A 19,212-nucleotide genomic window follows, 5' to 3' on the forward strand; every position below is an offset into this window, starting at 1 on the left:
TATACATGTATGAGTGTTTAAATACATATAAGTACAGGTATTTGTTCCTGTGTGTGCATGGATGTCAGAAGAGGGAATGGATCATTTGGTGCTGGATTTACAGAGGATTGTTGAATATCTATATTTTTATATACATGCTGGCACGTGAATCCCAGTTCTCTTGATTGTTCAACAACCATTACTCCTAACTGCTGAGTCATCTGTCCAGCCCACATTCAGAAATTTGTCTTACACTTTTAATTGCTGTGAAGAGATACCATGACTACAGCCATTAATATAATGAAAATATTTATTGGGACTGACTTATAGTTCAGAGGTTTAGTCCATGGTACTGGAGAAGGGGCCAACAATTCCACATCTGGATTGGCAGGCAGCATGAAGAACAAGACATTAGGCCTTTGTTTTAGTATCTGAAACCTCAAAGCCCAACCCCAGGCACACACTTCCTCCAACAAGGCCACACCTCCTAATTATGCCACTATTGGTGACCAAGCATTCAATTCTATGAGCCTATGGAGGTTATTCTTATTCAAACCAAAACAATTTCCTTTCCCTGATGAAAAAAAACTCCACTAGTTGCTTTTCTTTTTTTTTTTTTTTTTTTTTTTGTAGAGATATCTAAAATTTTGTTCCTGTAAAGCATGAACTAGTATTAATTCTGACTGGACTAGAGATTTTCTTTGTTCTTAAAACTGTAAACTATGCTAACATAGTGGAAAGTCACATGGACTTCCTTTTATCCAAGTGTCCATTTCCTTGTCTCTATTGTTGACTAGCAGCCAAACATCACTTTGGAAAGTAAGGATCAAGTACACTTCCCAGCCGTGTAGTCAAATTATTTTCCTATTTTCCTAAGAAGTTTATATTTTCTAATTATAATTCAATAGAATGATTTTATCTACTGGTATATAGAATATAAGATTATTGTGACAGGATAGTTTTAAACATAAGAGATGACTGAAAGCTATAATTTGCAATGCTATTTTCATTTTTATCTTTGATCCTTAGAACCATGAATACACACTAAGTAGAAAGCGAATGAAAAATAAATTCCCAACTCAGAGTCAATACACCATCCTGAATAAATCTGTCCTGGCCTGCAAGGTATTATTATTCAAATGAACCTTACAAGTCTTTTATAATAGTTGATGGTGTGCTTTCTGTTTTTAATGTACTGAATAAGCTTGTTTTCCTTCTAAAATAAAACAAAGACTGCAGTTCTCAAGCTGATAGTTTCATAATGATAGGAAGTATATTTCATTCATTTACTAGGAGATAAGTTGCTTGCTCAGAAACAAAGCTTCAGGAGCAAAGAAAAATTGTCAGATGCATGAGATAATATATATGAGCATATATGGTACTTTTAAAAGAAAAATTTAGTTCAGAGATAGAAAATTTATTCTCATGAAAGTTTCTATCCCTCTAAGTATAATAAACTGACATAAATGATAGAAGAAATCTAACATCTACTTACTATGTAATCCACCTAGTGATAGTACAGGAAAAGGACATGGTCAATAAAACAACGAGACAACCTGCAAAATGGGAAAAGGACTTCACCAACCCCACATCTGACAGAGGGCTGATATCCAGAATATATAAAGAACTCAAGAAGTTAGACATCAACAGTCCAGTTAAGAAAGGGACTATAGAACTAAACAGAGAAGCTAGCATGGGTTTTAATTTTGACCCATTGAAGGCTTAGGCAGCATCCTTGACTGCTACTAAAACATAAAGCAGAACTTGTCTTCTAGACCAGTGGAACAATAGTGCAGGATCTTTATAATGGCTTCCTACTCTAAGTGTCCTCTACTGCTTACACGTTTTCTGCTCATTTAGGAAATGGTTCAGAAGAACACATAGAGGTGAGACCTCTAAGTCCTTAAAAACAAACATAATCCTTCAAGAATTGCAATCCTTCTTTAGTTATTGAAGGACACAACGTAACAAGATCTTCATCTGAGAAGAAATAACTAAACATTCTCCAGACCCCTGCATCCCTAGAAAATTGACAAAGAAACACTTAAAGTGCATTCAAATTTATTTTGTCCTTGTATGATATAAATGTATTACCAATAAGTGAAGTATATTCCACAATATAGTTATTAGTTCTAATCAGCACAATATTTCTAATGTAACAAGCTCCCATGATGTCATAGAAGAGAAATGTAATCAGGACTCCTAAAAACTCATTTAGGATGTAGACGCTAAGTACTCCTGAAGTATCAGAAAGTGTATCACTGGGTCTTGTAAAGAAACATGAGGGGAAAAAAATAATGACAAGTCAGTACTTTGTTTGGCCAATAACATATGTGAACTAGCTAAAACACTACAACTATATTAGTTATCTAGCTTCAATTCTATCATCACTTGATGAATCCATGGCAACATATTACAATTCTGCAATATCAATCTGTATTCTGCAATATTAATGAAGAGAATTTTGGTGGGAAGTTAGCAATCATTACCTCATAGTTTCATACTTAAAAGAAAAATAAGCACAACCAAAAGATGCTAGGGGTATAAAACAGTTATAATTCAATGCAACTCAAAAAATTGGGAAAAATCCAAGCCCAGTAGATTATAAAGAAATTATAAAACTCAAAGCAAATATTACTGAAATATAAATGAAGAATATGTGGTTGTATTGCGTTCCCCAAAATATTGTGCACCCTAATAAACTTATCTGGGGTCAGAGACAGACCAGCCACAATATTAAACATAGAGAATAGGCAGTGGTAGCACACGCCTTTAATCCTAGCATTCCAAAGGCAGAAATCCCTCTGAATCTCTGAGTTCAAACCACATTGGAAATAGCCAGGCATGGTGACACACGCCTTTAATCCCAAGAAGTGAGCCTTTAATCCCAGGGAGTGACAGCAGAAAGAGAAAGGTATATAAGGCATGAGGATCAGGAACTAGCAGCATTTGGCTGGTTAAGCTTTTAAGCTTTGGAGCAACAGTTTAGCTGAGATTCATTCTGGATGAAGACACAGAGGCTTCCAGTCTGAGGAAACAAGATCAGTTGAGGAACTAGCAAGGTGAGGTGCTTTGGCTTGTTCTGCTTCTCTGATCTTCCAGCATTCACCCCAATACCTGGCTCAGGTTTGATTTTATTAATAAGACCTGTTAAGATTCATGCTACAAGAATAAAAGAATCTAAGAGCTGATTCTTTGAAAAGATAAAAAAAAGTGTGGCAGACCCTTGTCCCAACTGACCAATGGAAAGAAATAGTTGCCCAAAACTATCAGATTCAGAAGTTTACAGGAAATATTAAAGTAGACTACAAAGAATATACAGGTTATTACATGGAATAGGTTGAAACTTGCACTCCTTTAGGCTGGAAATTCCAAAGGAAATAGGTAAAATTTTTCATTCATCTCATGTATCAAAGTTAAATAAAGAAGAGATCTAGAGAGCTACCTAAGTGGACCCATAACAACTGAAATTAATGTTTCCCCTTCAGTCTGCTCCCATACATTATGATTTACATTTTTGCTTTGAAATAAAATGCATTTTCCCAAGATTCTACTATTTTTGTAAATAATTTTACACACACACACACACACACACATACACACACACACAGAGTGGGGAGGGAGGGAGGGAGGGAGGAAGGGAGGAAGAAAAGTAGAAGAGGACTAAGTAGAAGCTGTATTTTGTTTCATTGTTGCATAAAAATACTTGAAAAAAGTACCTCAAGAATGGGAGTATTTATGCTGCCTTAGAGTTTGAGGTGTTGCAGTTCATCATGTCAGGGGACCAGCGTCAGGAGAAAGATGCTGCTGATCTCATTGCATCTACAATCAGGAAGCCAAGTGATGGATATGGATATTCCTGATCATTTTACTTCTTTGTAGTCACCCTAATGCTGAAGGTGGGCCTTCCCCTTCAGTTAACCTAATTAGGAAAGTCTCACAGATGTACCCAGAGGCTGACCTTGGTGATGTCAAGTTGTCAATTTGTTTTAACCATCACTCTGGCTAAAACATATATTTCATTTAAGCACCTCCTTTTCATTAAACATCCAGTTGTGTAGCCCAGCCTGACCATATTCCATTCTCCTGCTAAGCCTCTTGCAGCTGGAAGTTACAGGCCTGCACCACTAGTTCCTGCTCCAATATATCACTTTTCTGTTTCATTAAGGTTTTTTTCAGCATCACATTATATAGATTCATACATTATGAAATTATATAAATGAATTAAATTAGTAGCAGTATGTAAAAACATGAGGCCTAATCAGAATATTCTTATTAATTATGAAGATGTCAATTCTCTACTGTAGGTTGTTTTGTGAATGGTTAATATAAGTAATATTGATTGTACATAGCAGGATTGTATTAATCACAGTCTTGTCTTCTTCAGTAATGTATTTATGTTTATTTTCATTTTTATCAAAATGATACACTGAGAAACTTCTTACAGAAAATAATTGAATTACATTCTGACTATTGTCGATCATTTATCTACATGTAAAGTTTAGCTAATAACTAATACTGAAACAGAAATAAAAAGTCTTCTGATTGAAAAAAAGTTCAGACACAGATGGGTTCACAGTAGAATTCCACTATGCTGCTGTGCAGAATTAAAAGAACTAAAACCAGTACTTCAATCTTTATTGAAAATGGATTTCTTTTATGCAATGTATTCTGATGTGGTTTGTCCTCCCCAACTCCTTCCAGACTCTCTCCTCTTCCCATCCCATCCAAATCAATGCCCTTTCTTTCTTTCTCTCAGAAAACAAACATGCCAACAAAGAGGGATAGGACGAAACTAAACAAAAACAGAAGAAAAAGACCCAAAGTAAAATCACAACACATAACTATTCAGAGACACACATATCTGCACACACAGAAATACCATAGAAGCACACAATCAAAAAGTATAACATATACTTGAAAAAAATCTATAAGAAAAAGATCCTCCCCTAAATGCCCATGAGTTCTTTTTGTGCGGAGTACACCAAGGAGAAAAAGGCCTTGAAATACAACAGAAATGGCACATATATGAATTCACAAATACTATGGTTGCTGTGCACAGGGTCTGTAGGTGTCTAAGCCAGAAGAGATCCCAGCATGGGGAGACAACACAAGCCCCACCCCCAACCAAGAGACTATCTCCAATTGATAACTGCTCACACACACACACACACACACACACACACACACACACACACACAAAATAGTTTTCTTCAATAAATTCTCACTGGGTATACAAACCACTCTCAAAAAGAAAACTTCTTAAATGATTCAAAAATGGAAAGGAGAGGACTACTCATAAATTCAATGTAAATCCAGCATTCCTCTAAAACCAAAACTGAGTAAAGACACAAACACAAAACTAAAACTATAGACCAATATCCTTGATGAACACAGATGCAAAATTCCCCAATAACATCCCAGCAAGCCAAATACAAACACAAATTAAAAACTAATAAATCATATAAACAGACTTGGAAACAAAGCTCAGATGATCATTTCAATAGAAGTAGAAAAAATCCTTTGACAAAATCCAATATGCTTTTATGACAAATGTCCTACAAAGATTAGGCCTGAAGGGACCATACTCCAATATAATAAAGGATTCATGCGACAAACCCACAACCAACATTATCCCAAATGGAGAAAAACTTGAAACCATCCCATTGAAATCATAAATGAGACAGGGCTGTCTACTAGCACATTCCTTTCCAGTATATCGCTGGAAGCACTGACCACAACACTAGTCAATAAAGGAAATCAAAGTAATACATTTAGGAAAATAAGAAGTCAAATTATCACTATTTTCAAATGATATAATAGTATATGGAACAAATCCAAAGAATTCCACCAGAAAACTAGAAACAATCAATAATTTCATTAAAGTTGCGGGGCACAAAACCAATGTGTGAATATCAGTAACCTTTGTTTACATCAACAACAAACATGCTGAGAGAGAGGTCATGTACACATTTCCATTTACAATAGCATTAAAGCCAATAAATTATGTTATAATAAACCTAACCAAGGACTTTAAAGACTCCTACAATGAAAATTTCAAACCTCTGAAGAGACTGAAATACTAGAAAAATAAAGATGCCATATGCATGGAATGTATTTATAAATTTCCATATATGTTAGGAGATTTTGCATGTCTTTGAAAAATTCAATTACATTTACCTGACTTTACCAGACAGATAAAATTAATTCTCATTGATCTGATGGAAATTTCTATAGAGCTGCATTTTGCTTACTTAGTAAATACTGCAATGTTGGAATTGACATAATTTTTTTTAAGTTTTCACAAATGGATTTAAGGGTCCATTTAACAAATTGAATGCATTTGTAGTTCGTAAACTGTAAACCAAATTAGGCTATTCATAGTAATTTCCCAAGCCTTTTTGTTTTAGTTTTGTTTTAGTGGATGCTCTGGATTGAATTGCAACTGTACTTTTGTGATTTAATTCACCATTTATAACTGTGCTAGTATTCCAGAGATGCCTACAATAAATAAAAGGATGAAGGATGAATCTGATATTACGGCTGTAAATTCTCACAGCAGGCAACATTTTACTGTTGTATGGGTTGAATACCAGAAAGGTTTCCATGTGATAAATTTATCTATGTCTTAAAAAGCCATAAAATATGGGGCTTTTTGCCTTTTAAAAGGCCAATCAATCACTGTTATTAAGGACTTTATATCAGTGAAAATTTTTCATTAGTATTTGAGTCTTTGATAAAGTTTCAAAATGATGTAGTCTTCTCAAGTTAGTGTAGTTGGAACCTTTTTATCTACTATGTTTTAGTAATTACAATTTACACCTATATGCAGTATTTCATATACTATTTTACTCAAAATTAATGTCTTTTTAGGTTGATTAGCTAAAGAAATATTAAATTCAAATAGAAGAATTAAAAATATGGTACTTGTTACACAGTCCAATTTCCCTTGGGTATTCACAATCAATGCTAAAATACGCATTTCAGCAGTGGGATGTGTGAGTTAATTCACTGCTTAAATAAATATAAACTCAATGAAGAAATTTAAAGGGTTTTTAGAAGATGTTTACAAGATATATTGTGCCAAATATAAAGTAGGAAGCCTAATTCCTACAAAAACACATATTGCACACTCATAAATGCACTAAACATTTTCAAGATCGTAGTGTCCATTTTTAAAATGCTGGTGTGAACCACATAATAGTAATGTGAATGAATAATATTGTGACTTTTTATTTGATCATCTGATCATATAAAAGTTTTAGTGAAACTGATGATGGTATACTAATCTGTAAATATTCCATTACATTTATCACTGCAATAAGAGACATGCAAAACGAGAAAAATGGGAACTAGTCACTTGACAAATGATTAATATCCAGAACTTATTTAGAAAACAGCAAACCTGGGACGAAAGTCATAATTAAAATTATGCAGGAGGTTTGAAAATATACATCTGAAAGAAGATTTTTCTAATAGCAAATAAAATTTAAAAAATGTCAAACTTCATGATTGAAAAAAAGACAAAATTTAATGAACTCTATTACTTCAGTAAAATTAGCTATTATTGCAGAGGATAAAATAATAAAGATTCTTCAAGATTTGAAGACAAGGTTGTAGACTTTTGATGGATTATAAATTAGCAAAAATCACTGTGAAGAACAATTTGAGGACACTCAAGAAAACAAAACTATTTTTGCAGTTTCATCTAGCTACCTATCTCTTTTGCATATAAAACATTATATTATATCAAAGAAGCATCTTCACAATGATGTTACTGTGTTGACAGCAATATTGTAGTTTCTAACAATAATTGACCTAGATGTCCATCAACTGCTGAATAAATAATGAAGATAAAGTACAAACTTACAATGGACCATCATTCAGTGATATAGAACAGATAAAAATACTAACATTTCTAACAAAAGAAATGTGACTAGAATACATTAGGCTAAATAAATATCCAATGGAGAAAGAAATGCTTGTTCTGTTTTACATGTAAATAGTTAAAGTATATTCAGAGATATATTCAGAGATATGCAGGAAAGATAGAGTACGGCGGGAGGTTAAATAACAGATGAGCAAAGACAATTAGAATAATACCTGGCATTGTGGTCCATGAACTAGAATTCAGGATAAATCATATATTTCTACCACAATTTGTGCTAATATCAGTTGCTTTTGTGAAAAAATATTCATTATAAACAACTGTACTTGTATTCAAATGAGTGTTCTACCTCTATAATATTATTCGTATTTATATCAAATATTTACTTATTTTACTAAATACAGAAAAAAAACTACATTTTTATGACAGCTGATGAAAATTTACTATTGTACCAGGTTTTTTACTGTTCATTTAATTTTTTTAAAATTTTAGTTGAATAAAACAACTATAGTATTTGTGCCAGAATATATTACAAATAAATGTGTCATTAGACTTGGTGTGTTGGCACAGTCTTTAATACCAGCCTTGGGATGCAGAGGCAGGCAGATCTCTAAATTTGAAGCCAGGTGGTTTACCTAGTGCATTCTAAGACATCCCGGGCTATGTAGGGAGATTCTGTCTCAAAACAACAACAACAACAAAAGTGTCAGCTTGAAAGGTGGCATAGCAGCTGAGAATATGTTCTGATCGTTCAGGGGACTCCAGTTTGGTTGCAAGCACCTCTGTTGGGTGTCTCACTACTGCCTGTAGCTCCAGCTCAGGGGAATCTGACTCCTTCTCTGGTCTCTGGAAGTACCTGCACACATACACACATGAGAGAGAGAGAGAGAGAGAGAGAGAGAGAGAGAGAGAGAGAGAGAGAGAGAGAGAGAGAAATTAAACCTGCACATACCTGTGTATGCATATACATATGTGTGTGCATCTGTGTGTCTGTGTATACCAAAGCATCAATTACTACTTAACAAAATATAGTTTTACTTACTTTATGGTGTAAATATGATTAAGAAACAAATGAAAAACTTATGTTAGACAACAAACAATGAGATAAATGTCAACATTTGAAAACAAAAATGATTTTCTATAAAATAGCTAAGATATATTACAGTTTTAAAAATATGTTTTAGACTATTCATTATACAATATTAAAATTTTTGAAGTCAGATATTTTGTGGAGTAAAATGCATAGGAATGATGAGTTCCAATATTCACAAAAGAGCTACAGATTCAGGTAGGAGGCTGTACCAGACACAAAGTGAGGTGTTGAACATAATAAGGAGTGCCACAGTTTGTAACTGAAGCTTGGAAACAGGAATGAGGAGATTACCCAGGTTAAGGACTCCAGGCACATAAATTCCTATTAGAGTCATGACAGGCTACAGAAGTGAGGACCAATTCAAGTTGAACCTAGGTAAGACTTCTGGGTACTTAAGATACACAAAATGATGATGGAGATGGGGAACAATAGTAGTGTGTTGACCTTTTTTTATTTAATTTTTTAAAAATTCATTTTACATACCAACCACAGATCCCCCTCTCATCTCCCCTCCTGTTCCCCTCTCCAGTCTCCCCTTCCTCGACTCACTCCACCCCCTCCATCTCCAAAAGGGTAAAGCCTCCCATGGAGAATTGTTAAGCATGGTGCATACATTCAGATGAAGCAGGACCAAGCCCCTCTCCCTTGCAACAAGGCTTAGCAAGGCATCTGACTGTAGATAATGGGTTCCAGAAATCCAACTTATGTACCAGGAATAGATCCTGTTACCCCTGCCAGGGGCCCCTCAAAGAGATCAAGCTACACAACTGTCTCCCATATGCAGAGGGCCTAGTCCACTCCCATGGAGGCTCCACAGCTGTTGGTCTAAAGTTCATGAGTTTCCACTATCTTGGTTCAGCTGTCTCCGTAGGTTTCCCCTTCATGATCTTAACACCCCTTGCTCATATAGTCCCTCTTCCCTCTCTTCAACTGGACTCCTGTAGCTTGACCTGTGCTTGGTTGTGGATCTCTGCATTTGCTTCCATTAGTTACTGATGAAGGCTCTATGATGTCAGTTAGTGTAGTCACCAATCTGATTACCAGAGTAAGCCAGTTTGCTATTGCAAATATTAGCTGTCCCTTAAAGAAGCATGAGAGATAATGTCTGCAACTCTGAGTGCCAATCCACAATTGAAAACTATACCTCAGTGCTACTATGAATAAATCCTACTCTGAACATTGTAAATGCCTCCACTAAAAAACAAACAAACAAAAATACTTGTATTTTAAGAAAGAATGAACAATCTTACCAACAAACTCTGGATGTGCAAGTTGCAGCAGAAATAAAAACAACAGAAAAACCAAACAATATGTCCCTTCCAGAGAGAACTAATACCATACAAATAGCCAGGGGTGGGGGTGACTTATGAGAATTTCCAGACAACAAATTCAAAGTAATAACTGTACGTATCTTCAAAAAACACAAAGGCAACATGAGAACAAAAACAAGGAACTCAAAGAAATAAGGATATAAATTCAAGAGAAAAATAAAATAAAACTCAATAGAGATATATCAATGATGAAGAAAACAAAATTTAAATGACGATGCTGGACATAAAAAATGCAATAAGCTAAATAAAAACCTTAGTGTAAAACTTCACCAATAGGATGGGGCATGCAGATAACAAAGTATCAAGGTTTGAAGACATGGTAAAGACATCATGTAATTAAAAAAAATCAATTGAAATTTTTAAAAATGAATATATGAATTTTGGTATACACTATAAAACAAAAATACTTCTAGTAATGAGCCTAGAAGGAGAAGATAAAACCAAAAACATAGAACATATTTTCAATAAAGTTATAGAAGTAAACATTTCAAATCTAGAGACATCAGACCTATAAAATACTAAATATGACCAGAAAAGACACTCTCCATTAAATAGTATAGATAAAACAGAAAAAATAAACAGCAAACAAACAAAAATGAGTAAAGAAGGAAAACTGAAAGATGAAAGACTGATGGGTCAAGTCAATTATAATGGCAGAAGTAGAATAACTGTTTAGTTTATAGAAAGTTTTAAAACCAGAAGAGGATGGAAATAACTGATCTTAAGTCCTGAAACATCACAAATGCTAAAACAGTGTACTTTCCCCATCACAACTATCTATTGTATTTGAAAGAAAACTAAAATATTTCATATTAAAAACATATTGCTGATGTAATAATTGGTAAAAATATTTTGGGAATAACTAATCTTTTTTATTAGATTTAATGGCCTCTCTATGACATGGAACATATGACTAAAACCGCTGAAGTGTCCAAGAACCTGTTACTATATTGTTCATGGGCGTAGAAAAAAACTAAAATTATTATGTAGCTAAAAGACCATTGCAATTAAATGACTCTTAATGACATATGGAGATACCCATAGATCAGTATATAACTCATCCCATATTAGAGAAGCTTCCCCTTGCAGTAGATGGTAATTAACACAGAGGACCGCAGGGGGACATTGATAGAAGTTGAGAATTAGGAGCACTCAGTCCTCAATGGGTTTTCTTCATCAAAAACCCCACTTAAAGGTTCAGGGATCTTTGTGGAAGAGTAGGCCAAAAGATTGTAAGAGATAGAGGCAATGGATGACTCAAAGAAAAGAAAATTATCTGATGAAAAACAGGACCAATGCAAATATGAACTCGTGGATGCTATGGCAGTAAGCACAAAACATTTACAGGAGCAAACAAGACAGGGGGCCAGCCCTGAGACGGAGACATTCATAATGTATCCCACCCCTAACCAAGTAAATTTCTGCAATAGATACCAGTGGATTGTTACTGCATCTTTCAGTAACACTCCAAAGCAGACCACATGCCAAATAGTAGTTTGCCAACACAAAAATAGCTCAATAGTATCTGTTTTTTGTTTGTTTGCTTAGGTTTGTTTATTGGGTGGTTTGCCTTGTTTTTGTTTTATTTAGGCATTGTTTTGCTATTTTTTGTCTTATTAATCTTTTGCCTGTTACTTTTATTTCATTTTTATTTGTGTATCAGGGGGTATTTCTTCCTTTTTTTCCTTTTTCCTTTTGATTCTCTCTTTTTTTCTGAAAGAGAGAGAACAAAAAAGAACAAGAAATTGAATGTTAGGGATGTGGAGAGTATCTGGATCAAATTGGATTTGAGGAAAAATGTAATAAATCAAATATATTGCATGAAATACAAGTAAATACTTTTAAAAAATGAAAGAGAGAGACTAAAGGAAGTTATGACTAATCCAGCTCTTCAAAGAATACTGGAAGAAATTCTGTGGGATCTGGAGAATAGCCAAGTCCAAAAAACCAAAGGAACAATAACCGACCTAGGAGAGTAATTCGAAAGAGATCTACAAACCTGGTGTGGTGGAGCATACCTTTAATCCCAGCACCTAGGAGGCAGATCTCTCTGAGTTCAAGGTCAGCGTGGCCTATAAATGAGTTCCAGAACAACCCGGAATGTTACACAGAGAAACCTTGTCTTGAAACCAAATGAAAAAAATTTAAAAAGCAAGAGAAAGAAAGAGAGAGAGAGAGAGAGAGAGAGAGAGAGAGAGAGAGAGAGAGAGAGAATATAAAATCAAGAAAATTATAAGAATTAATATACATCTTTCCATAATAACTGCTATCAATAATCCAATAAAAATAAGGACTGCATATTAGACTAGAATAAATGATCCATCATTTTGTTGTCTCAAAAAAGTACATGTTACCATCAGACATACTCACGACCTCAGCATTAAAGGATGGAAAAGATTACTCCAAGAAAATGCAAGTAGAAATCAGTTTGTATTGTGCTGTTTGACAAAATAGATTTCAAACCAAAGTCAAGTAAAGCCTTTTAAGCACCGTTTTTCTTTTTTTTTCCTTCAACCTTCAAATCTGAAGATCAAACACGTATTGTCAGATTTGCTTGACAAGCACATTTGCCTGCTGATTATACTCACAAACACTTTTTAGCTTTTTTAAAATTACATTATTCTTTTTTATTGTATTTGTGTTTTAATTTTACATATCAGCCAGGGGTTCCCCTGTCCTCCCCCTCCAACCCCCGCCCCACCATCCCACCAGCCCCACCCCTACTTTCCCATCTCGTACAGGGCCAAGACTCCCCTGGGGATTCAGCTCAACCTGGTAGATTCAGTACAGGCAGGTCCAGTCCCCTCCTTCCAGGCTGAGCAAAGTGTCCCTGTGTAAGCCCAAGGATCCAAACAGCCAGCTCATGCACTAAGGACAGGGCCAGGTCCCACTGCCTGGATGCCTCCCAAACAGTTCAAGCTATTCAATTGTCTCACTTATCCAGAGGGCCTGATCCAGTTTGGTGCTCCACAGCTTTTGGTTCATAATTCATGTGTTTCCATTTGTTTGGCTATTTGTCCCTGTTCTTTTCCAACCTTGGTCTCAATAATTCACGCTCTTACAGTCCCTCCTCTTTCTCGACAACTGGACTCTTGGAGATCCACCTGGGAAAAAAGAAAGCATCTTCGACAAATGGTGCTGGCATAAATGGATGTCAATGTGTAGAAGACTGCAAATAGATCCATATCTGTCATCATGCATAAAACTTAATACCAAGTGGATCAAAGACCTCAACATAAATCTAGTTACTCTGAACCTGATAGAAGAGAAAGTAGGAAGTAGTCTTGAACTCATTGGCACCAGAGACCACTTTCTAAATATAACACCAGTAGCACAGACACTGAGAGAAACAATCAATCAATGGGACCTGTTGAAACGGAGAAGCTTTTGTAGAGCCAAGGACATGGTCAACAAGACAAAGCGACAGCCTGCAGAATGGGAAAAGATATTCACCAACCCCACATCTGACAGAGGCCTGATATCCAGAATATATAAAGAACTCAAGAAATTAGACATCAAAATGTCCAACAGTCCAATTAAGAAATGGGCTGTAGAACTAAACAGAGAATTCTCAACAGAGGAAGTTCAAATGGCTGAAAGACATTTAAGGAATTGCTCAACATCCCTAATTATCTGGGAAATGCAAATCAAAACGACTCTGAGATACCACCTTACACCTGTCAGAATGGCTAAGATCAAAACCACAGAAGACAGCTTATGCTGTAATAGCCAGAACCTGGAAACAACCTAGATGCCCTTCAACTGAAGAATGGATAAAGAAAATATGGTACATATACACAATGGAGTACTACTCAGCAGAGAAAAACAATGACATCATGAGGTTTGCAGGCAAATGGATGGACCCTTTTTAGCTTTCTAAAAGATGGAGGATACAATACAGTGTGTGTGTGTGTGTGTGTGTGTGTGTGTGTGTGTGTGTGTGTGTGTGTATGTGTGTTATATATATAGTATTTTTGTTTTTACTTCTTTACTCTTTGCATGTTGTTCAAGAACTAGTCAAAGACTTAGTTCCTCTTGTTATAATATTATAGTTTTATTCATCCTTCTATTGCTTTATTTTGATTCTTTATATGTTCTATATTAAACATTTTATAGGCTATGTGTATTTCACATTCCTTTTGCCACCCTTTGGATTGCTATATTTTTATTTAAAGGTATTTTGGACTTTAATACATAAGTATATTGTATTTACATCATTTCTACTTCTTTCTTGCCTCTTACTCCTTCTGTGCTTGCCTTGTATTCATGAACTTTTCTTCAATTATTATCATTTTTAGCCTACTTAGTCCATTTACTGTTGCTTATGTGTGCATGTTGACAACTCTTTGGGAACCATTCAAAACCCTGTACATTTGATTGGAAAAGTAAAGCCATTTAAATTTAAAGCTTTCATTGAAAGATGCATGCTGTTTGCATTCATTGCAATGTTAATTTTTGATATTGTTTGTGTTCTCAATGGTACTTTCTTTTAGAATTACAGATTTATTTGCTTTTTATACAGTCTCTTAGCTATTCTCATTATTTTGTTCCAAAACATTTATTCCTTTGTTGTCTATAAGTATGATCTGTTGGATTTTTATTTTGGTTGTTTATATCATTGAACATTTTGTTTTCTTCTTCACTGGGGCAGTTTGTTTTGATGTGTACATTAGTCTAAGATCACAATGCTGTTCTCTTTTTGCCTTCTATTCTTCTCTCCTATATTACATCTTGGACAGTTGAACAGTTTCCCCTTACTCCACTCTGCCCAGTCCATTCCCAATCTTCCTTCTCCTCAGATGCACCCTTCCTTTGTTTCCCTTCAGAAAAGATTAAGTTTCCCACTAATATCAACTGAACACAGCATAACATAGTATGTAAGACTAGGCCAAATCCTCATATCAAGACTGGAAAAGACAACCCAGTGGGAGGGAAAAGGTCCCAAAAGCAGAATAAACACTAAAAGATACCCCACTCCCATTGTTAGGAGTCACACAAGAACACCAAGCCATACAGCTACAACGTATGTGCAGAGGACCTATCTCAGACCCATACAGGTGACATAATTGCTGCTTCAGTCTCTGTGAGCCCCTATAAGCTCTGCTTAGTTGATTCTGTGGGCCATGTTCTCCCAATGTCCCTGACCCCTCTGGCTCCTTCAATCTTTTGTCCTCCTTTTCTGCCTGGTTCTCTTGGCTCCACCCAGTGTTTTGCTGTGGGTCTCTGTATCTGATCCTGTCAATTTCTGAGTGACACTTCTCGGATGATACTGGGTTTGTCACTGATTGATAAGTATAAATGAACATCATTAGTAACCATTTCATTGAGTTTTTTTTTCTTTCCCCAGTCATATTTGGTTATATTCTAGGTCTCTGGGCTATCCAGCCTCTGGTTGCTGGCCATCCAGGCAGTATCAAGCATGGATCTCAAGTTGGACAGTTATTGGTTGGCCACTCCCACAATTTCTGTGCCATCATTACCCCAGCAATATTAGAATTCCTAGTCATTCCCCCAGCAACATGACTGCGCATGCACTGTCCAGTATGCAGGCAAGATGCTTAGTCATCCTAGGGCCTTACATCCTATGTAATCTATGCATGGCATGATCATGTAATTTGTGTGTCCATGTATGTGCATGTGTGGCATAGCACCTAAGCCCATATGTGCATGTGTGCACTACCTAAGCCCATATGTGCATGTGTGCACTACCTAAGCCCATATGTGCATGTGTGCACTACCTAAGCCCATATGTGCATGAGTGTGCTACCTAAGCCCATATGTGCATGTGTGTGCTTCCTAAGCCCATATGTGCATGTCTGTGCCCAGAAACCTATAAAAGAGGTTCCACCTAATCCTCCCCCTTCTTCCTGCATGATCAGTCCATAGGCCTATGCACAGCCCTTCTGTTCCCTTCCCTTAATAAACTCTTACAGTGGGTTTTGTTGTACCTTGTGGCATATATATATATATATATATATATATATATATATATATATATATGTGTGTGTATGTATATGATAAGATCTGGTCATGTGGGCTTTTTTTGTTAGCTCTGTGCCTAATGTGTACAAAATAGGTTGGGGAAGAACACGGTGTAGGGGCTAATTTGAGTCTAGAAGGTGGATATGGCTTATGTGTAATAAAGTTATATAGACACGGTAAATTTATCTACTGTTCTGGTCCAATCCTGTACTTTAGAGGTTGACCTGGGGACTGGGAAAAATGCATGGAGGAAAGGATCACCTGTCTAGATCTTACACAAGAAGTACAGAGTCTGGCTGAGCAGAGCCCTTAGAATATGGTGCATGAGGATCCTAGGGGTGTGGGGCAGATGGAGGCACATATTGGCTGGAACATGGAATGTGGGAACCAAGTAAGTTAGGGTGGCCAGACTAGGCCAGTGCACTGGATGTAGGACACTGCCTAGATCTGGGAAGTTGAGGAGGGTGTATACAGAAGAAGATCAGTTGGACTCATGCCAGGCTAAATTCTTTATAAGCAGAATGTTTCTTGTTCTGTATTATGAGACAATGTTTGAATAACTACAACCAACAATATGATTGTTCTGAGTGCACTACCTAAGCCCATATGTGCATGAGTGTGCTACCTAAGCCCATATGTGCATGTGTGCGCTTCCTAAGCCCATATGTGCATGTCTGTGCCCAGAAACCTATAAAAGAGGTTCCACCTAATCCTCCCCCTTCTTCCTGCATGATCAGTCCATAGGCCTATGCACAGCCCTTCTGTTCCCTTCCCTTAATAAACTCTTACAGTGGGTTTTGTTGTACCTTGTGGCATACAATTTGGCCCTTAAAATAAAAGTTGGATAGCCTCAACTTACATGTTTTTGTTTGGTATTGTTATAAGCTTTTTTCTTTCTCTCTTTTCTTTTCTTTTTAATCTCCCTTGGTTTATTTTTCTTCAAACAAAAGTGTACTCATACTTTATTGAAAATTTCTCAGAATAGGACAAATCCTTTGCATAATCCAGATATGAAGGGACCAGCAATATATACTGGAGATGACACAAGTGAATTTATCTCTCTTTTCAGTATTTGATGATAACAGCACCATCATTAAGTACAAAGAACCTACAGTTTTTGTTTTCTAAAAAATAAAAATCTTATTTTGTAATCAAGAAATAATATCTGATGTATGATCATGCTCATGTACATATATAATAGATTTAGCATATTTATTAAAAACTGTGAACATTGTTGAAGCTGCTTACTGAAGTAACTTATGATGATATATCTATAATAGGGGTTAGTATGTAACTCCAGTTCTAAAGTTTAAAAATTGTTCTGGGTTGAGAACTGTTTCCTTAAAGCAAGTGGAATGGATTGCAAACCTCACCTACATGCGAAGCCAAAGCTTGCATCTCTACTGTTAATCACTGTGCCTGACAAGCGTAGGAGATTCAGTGAGCTGTACAGACTGTATTTGTGAAAATGGATGCAAACAGACTGTTTCTGTGTTGCTTTTTTATCACTGACCATGGAACCATTTGCATTTGTAGCAGTCTCAAATAGGAAATGGGCTAAAAGAGAATTTGGCAGAAATAAGCAGTTTAGGAAGAAATATGTTCTTGTTGGAAGAGTTGTGATGCTTAGAAAAATAACTGAGTTGGGAAAATTGATAAAATTAAGAGGTACATAATCCGTTCCTTCTTCTGCCAGTAGTCATTCAACCATCTGCTCTTCTGGTTTCATGTGGAATAGAGGACATCTGGTTGATACACTGAAAATATAAGATTACTCATTAAAATTTACACATGCGCACACACACACTCATGCACACAAACACGTGTGTCACTATGAAATGCTGTCAGTAGGAGTATACAGAATTCACACGTAGGATTTCTTTTGTCTGTATGTATTTGGTATAATCTGACATAATAACATTCAATGAAGGAAATGATTCTATCAAATTTAGAAATCTATATTTATAGAAATACTTTTTCTTTTTTCTTTTTCTTTTCTTTCTTTTTTTTTTTTGAGACAGGGTTTATCTGTGTAGCATTGCATCTTTCAGGGAACTCACTTGGTAGCCCAGGCTGGCTTCAACCTCACAGAGATCCGCCTGGCTCTGCCTCCCAAGTGCTGGGATTAAAGGCATGTGCCACCCTCGCCTGGCCATACTCCTTTTCTACTTGGAAGCTATTAATAATTAAAATCAACATCAAGATTATAAAGCTTTTCAGACAAGTTCATAGGCATATTATTTTAAAATGTGATTAATGTAAAACATATGTTGGGGATAATTTGTATTTACCAATCATCTTACCCAGATCCATGTAGTAAGCAAATAGAAAGTCTTAACCCCAGATAACAATGGCAGTTCAGTAGCCGTTCATCAAGTTCACTGTATTCTGCTGCCTCTTCAGCACCAGCTAAATCCCATTCTTCAGTCACACATTAGGATTAGAGATTTTCTGGATTACACACTTTAGTGAGATCATGGAGTACTTGCCTTTCTTTATCTGCTTTACTTCAATTAGCATAATTATCTCCAGCTCCATTCACACTGGGGCTACTTATTGGTGAAATTATTTATGCCACTCCACGTAGTTAAAAGGGAGGTTTATTTTGTGGGGTAATTTACAATGAAGGTGTAGGTTGCAGGGTCTGGCAAAGGTATAGTGCAGTCCGGCGGTGTTCTCTGGAGAACTCTGCTCAGTCTCCCTCCAGCGTCCAGGGTCCCTGAACCAAGCGAGAGCGCTCCTCTCCTGATCCCGGTCTTCCCTTTCCTCCTCTGCCCTGCCTTGTGGGTGTGACCATTACCGAAGCCTCAATGGGGGTTGGAACTTCCCGGCCAATGCTGGGATGGCTATCCACTACAGCTACTGACAGATTTTCTTTTTTTGCTGTTGTTGAACATTATTCTATTGAACAAACCCACTACCTTTTTTTTTATTCATTT

Source organism: Onychomys torridus, chromosome 6 (genome assembly GCF_903995425.1).
Source record: "Onychomys torridus chromosome 6, mOncTor1.1, whole genome shotgun sequence".
In the NCBI taxonomy this organism is placed as follows: Eukaryota; Metazoa; Chordata; class Mammalia; order Rodentia; family Cricetidae; genus Onychomys; species Onychomys torridus.